Raw genomic sequence first — 5,509 nt, 5'->3', positions numbered from 1 at the left:
TGGAGGCCTTCCCTGTAAAGGAACAAGAGGAGTCTTCCTAAGTTTACGATCAGACCTATCTGAGCTGCAGCTTCCTATGTTAGAAGCTCTGTTCCCTTTTCACTGAAGTGAAACAAACTGTGAGGACAAGAAGGTACGATATAGCATAGGGTTGCTTAATCTGAGTCCCTCCTTCCTATGCACTGCATGGACTGTTTCTCTTATCTTCAGTGTGCCGTTTGCCCACAAATGCAAGGAAAAGGGATCAAGACAACAGGAATTTATGAGCACTATAACTTTTAAGGCTGGAATGGATACAACTGAGAGCCTGTAGGTGAACATGTAACAAAAATGTTACATGTTAGTAAAAGTTAGTAAGGCATTTGGGTTTCCCATTCTTCTTTCCAGTCCAGTTTCCTGGTTAGTTTTACATCTGTAAAGCAGAAGCAGAATACTAGGCTTTAGCCCACTTTAAAAAAAAGCTTTAGGTGAGAGTCCACATTAAAGCTCCTCCTTTTGCAGTGGCAAAATACAGACAAGATCAATGCACTTGGCTTGTCCCCATACAAGACTGTGTGTGTGGAAGGCATCTTTATTTAAAACTAGTAATTTGAAGCCCGTTATAATAACGGGCGCTAGCCCATGTATTTCCCCCCGCCGCCGCCGCCCGGCCATGCACCCTCCCAGCTGCTTTTTCATCCAAACCGCGCCCCCCCCCCACGTTTAAGGGCCAAATCGGCCCATGCACTTACCCCTGCCCTCCGCAGTGCAGAGAAAAGGGGCCTGACGGGGCCAGGGCGCCGCCGCCTCGCCCGTACTTCCGCGGCGGCAGCCACCGCCATCGGGGCCAGTCGGCCCGCCGCGGCCGCCGCTGCCTCACCCACACTCATTGTCACAGTGGCGGTGGTGGCCGCCATCGGGGCCAGTCTCCCCGCCGCAGCCACCGTCACCTCTGTCTGAGGCTGCGGCTCTGCCGCCGCCTCGCCAGCATTCTGCTCCCGTTGGCAGCGGCCGCTTCTCCTAGGCCACCGCTTCTCGAGCTCCAACATGGCCGCCAGAGTCTGGGCGGCCATGTCTTTTTGGGCCGATCTGGGCATGCGCTCTGCGCATGCCCAGAATGGCCCAAAAAGACACGGGCAGCACGGCCGCACACTTAAGGCTTTTATGGTATAGGATTGCCTTTGCTTGCTTGTATAGAACATGGATCAAGGAAATAATGTAATAATTAGAGGGAGATCGTCTCCCATTTCTGGGGATATTGTACTTTACATGTGGTATATCACTGCTCTGAGGGGAGCAGGCATGTGGTAAGCCAAATGTGGAAGATTCCAGGTTCAGTCCCTGGCACTCCCAGGTAGGAAAAGGAAAAGCCTCGGCCTGAAACCCTGAAGAGTAGCTGCCAGTTAACATAGGGAGTTCTGCTCTAGATGGACCAATGGTCAGATTTAGTGTAAGCCAGGCTTGACTACTGTAATGTGCTCTACATGGGGCTGCCTTTGTACATAGTTTGGAAACTTCAGTTAGTTCAAAATGCGGCAGCAAGGCTGGTCTCCAGGGCAACCCAGAGAGACCATATTATGCTTGTTTTGAAACAGCTGCACTGGCTGCCGATATGTTTCCGAGCAAAATACAAAGTGCTGGTTATTACCTTGAAAGCCCTGAATGGCTTAGGTCCAGGTTACCTTAGAGAGTGCCTTCTTCGGTCTGATCCCCACCGCATGCTAAGATCATCTGAGGAGGTCTGGCTCCAGTTGCCACCAGCTCGTCTGGTGGTGACCCAGAAGCAGGCCTTCTCTGTAGCCACTCCTGGACTGTGGAATGCGCTCCCTGCAGGCATCCGTAATTTGAATTCCTTATTGGAATTTAGGAGAGCCCTAAAGACCTACCTGTTCGGCCTGGCCTTCCAGTGCTCTTAAATTGTTTTAAAGGGTCTTTGATGTTTGTGAACCGCCCTGAGCTATTTTGTAAGGGCGGTCTAAAAATCAAAGAAACAAACAAACAAACAAATAACATCCTACATTTGTAACAAACATACTTGCTATCAGAGAGCCCGTGTGCAAAAGTGATTAATTAGAACCTGGGACCTTCTGCACACAACCAAATGCTCTACCGGTTACCTTCAGCCCATTCCCCTAAGGGGAATATCATAGCAAACAGTATTCACATGTAGTTGCCATCCAAATGCAAACTAGGGCAGACTCTGCTTTGCAAAGAGGGCAATTCAAGCTTGTAACAAGACCAATGCTCTATTTACTATGGGCACTCTTTTCTTGCATGTGTACACACACAATGTGTGTGTGTGTGTGTGTGATGACATCAGGAAGAGTTGTGTATCGCATGCAGAAGAGCCATGGATCGAAGACACTTTAAGGAGGGAGACTGGAGAAGGTGAGCTGTGGCTTTTTACTATCAAGCCTCCTTTGTTGGACAGCTGGGAGCTTTGGAGCTACTCCTCCCCACCCTTCATTTGCTGGACGGACCAATTGAGCCCAGCACAGACCTGCTGCCTAACTGGGATCCTCCCTTTCCTCAAGTGCCAAATTTCACCACCTGCAGGCACTGACTGCTCACATCAGCCCTACCCAGGGTCCTTTGTGAGAGGAAGGACTCTGGGAGCTATTTAAGGGAAGGGCTGCAGCAGGCAGCACAGCCAGCCTGCAGGTGGCCAGCCTTTGGTGTAGGGCTGCACGCTATTCAATTTGACTGAGGAGTTGCAGCAGTAAGTGTACCAGCTTTGTCACTGAGATTGGGTAATGTGCTTGGGTCTGCCTGGAGATGGGGAGACAGGGGGGGCCCTCATTGAATGTGGAGCAGCTATTCCAGTGGTGGTGGGGAATAGAAGAAGTAACATTGGCAGGTCGGCAGGCCATTCCAGGGGAAGGGTAGTCAGAAATTTAATAACTGTCTCCCCTTCCGGCTGTCCTGCCAGCTCTTTGACCTCGGGGAGCATTGCCAACAACCCACAAAACCTCACCTTACTCCTCTGCAATGTCAGGTTGGTCCAAAATAACCCAGAGCTCATCTAAGAGTTGATTATGGATGAAGGGGCCGACCTGGTATGTATTACTGAGACATGGTTGGGGGAAGCTAGTGGTTCAGTTTTGTCCCAGCTTCTTCCGCCAGGATATTCTGTAGAGGAGCAGGTGAGGGGACGTGGGTGGGGAGGTGGAGTGGCTGTGGTCTATAAGGATAATATCTCCCTTACCAGGGTCCCTGTTGGGGTATCGGACCATACTGAATGTGTGTACTTAAGTTTGGGGATCAGGGATAGATTGGGACTTCTGCTGGTGTATCAATCACCCCGCTGCCCAACTGAGTCCATTACTGAGCTCACAGACATGGTCGTGGGAATTGCATTCGAGTCTCAAGACTTTTGGTGCTGGGGAACTTCAATGTTCATTTTGGGACCAATCTGTCTGGGGCAGCTCAGGAGTTCATAGCAGCCATGACAACTATGAGCCTATCCCAAGTGATTTCTGGACCAACACACACTGCAGGTCACATGCTTGATTTGGTCTTTTACTCTGATCAGGGTAGTGTTCCATGGGTGGGGACTCCTGTGATTTCCCCATTGTCATGGACGGACCACCATCTGGTTGAGGTTGGGATTACAACCACTTCCCACCTCTGCAGGGGCGTGGGGCCTATTAGAATGGTCTGCCCAAAGAAATTATTGGATCCAGCAGGATTCCAAGAAGCCTTGGAAGGATTTAATGTTGGTTTTGCCAGTGATCCTGTTGATGCCCTGGTTGAGAATTGGAACAGCTTGCTCACCAGGGCAGTAGACACAATTGCTCCTAAGCGTCCCCTCCGACCCACTTCAAAATTGGCCCCTTGGTATACGGAAGATCTACAGGGGCTGAAGTAGCAAGGTAGGTGACTGGAGCGGAAGTGGAGAAAGACTCAACTCGAATCCGACAGATTACAACATAGAGCTCATTTGAAGATCTATGCTCAGGGAATACGTGCGGCAAAGAAGCAATTCTTTTCTGCCCATATTGCTTCTGTGAATTCACGCCTGGCAGAGTTGGGCAGGGTTGTGAGGGGGCTAGTATCTGCCCCACCTCCCTTGAACCAGAATTTGGAAGCATCAGTCACCCGCTGTGATGTGTCTAATGAATTTTTAACAGACAACGAAAAATTCTGGATCCACAATTCTCCTGGATCCACACCTCTCCTTGGTTTCTGAGGTTGAGGCGGTAGCCAGGGGTGCTTTCTATCAGCTCTGGCTGATATGCCAGCTGCGCCCGTTTCTCATGATCAATGACCTCAAAACAATGGTACATTTATTTATTATTTATTTATTAGATTTATATACCACCCTTCCAAAATGGCTCAGGGCAGTTCACAACATTTGTTGGTAACCTCCAGACTTGACTTCTGTAATGCACTCTGCGTGGGGCTGCCTTTGTACGTAGTCCAGAAACTTCAATTAGTTCAGAAAGTGGCAGCCAGGTTGGTCTCTGGGTCATCTCGGAGAGACCACATTACTCCTTTGCTGATGGAGTTACACTGGCTGCTGATTTGTTTCCGGGCAAAATACAAAGTGGTGGTTATAACCTATAAAGCCCTAAACAGCTTATGTCCTGGGTATTTAAGACAGCGTCTTCTTCTCTATGAACCCCACTGCCCATTGAGGTCATCTGAGGAGGTCTGTCTCCAGTTACCGCCAACCCGTTTGGTCGTCACACAGAGACGGGCCTTCTCAGTTGCTGCCCAGAGATGGTGGAATGCGCTCCCTGCTGAGTTTTGATCCTCCCCATCTCTGGCTGTATTTAAAAAACCTTTGAAAACCCTTTTTTTTAACCCAAGCTTTCTCAGGTTTTTAATTTAAAAAAATACTGTTTGTTTAATTTTATGGTTTTAAATTATTGTATTGTTTTAACTTCTATATGTTATCTGCTGAACTGTTAACTTTTATATGTGTTTTAATTTGTTGTTAGCTGCCCAGAGACGTAAGTTTGGGCAGGGTATAAATTTAATAAACAAACAAACAAACTCACCCTGTTCTTGCCCCATTTAACTAAGTTTCATATCATTCATTTCAGAACGATTGTACCCATAGCATAAGAACGTAAGAACAGCCCTGCTGGATCAGGCCCATGGCCCATCTAGTCCAGCATCCTGCTTCACACAGTGGCCCACCAGATGCCTCTGGAAGTCTACAGGCAGGAGCTGAGGGCATGCCCTCTCTCCTGCGTTACTTCCCTGCAACTGGTATTCAGAGGCATTCTGCCTTTGAGGCTGGAGGTGGCCTTTAGCCCTCCGACTAGTAGCTGTTGATAGTCTTCTCCTCCATGAAGTTTTCCAAACCCCTCTTAAAGCCATCCAGGTTATTGGCTGTCACCACATCTTGTGGCAGAGAATTCCACAAGTTGATTGAAAAAGTATGTATGAAAAAGTTGTATGAAAAAGTACCTCCATTTGTTGGTCCTAAATTTCCTGGCAATCAATTTCCCACATACTTTTAACTAACATATACCTACCCATTGACTCTGACTGCAACAACACCCAAAGATACAAACAAAAA

This window comes from Hemicordylus capensis, chromosome 5, assembly GCF_027244095.1.
Source record: "Hemicordylus capensis ecotype Gifberg chromosome 5, rHemCap1.1.pri, whole genome shotgun sequence".
Taxonomy (NCBI): Eukaryota; Metazoa; Chordata; class Lepidosauria; order Squamata; family Cordylidae; genus Hemicordylus; species Hemicordylus capensis.
The sequence above is the reverse complement of the archived record's forward strand: the minus strand, read 5'-3'. Positions refer to the sequence as shown.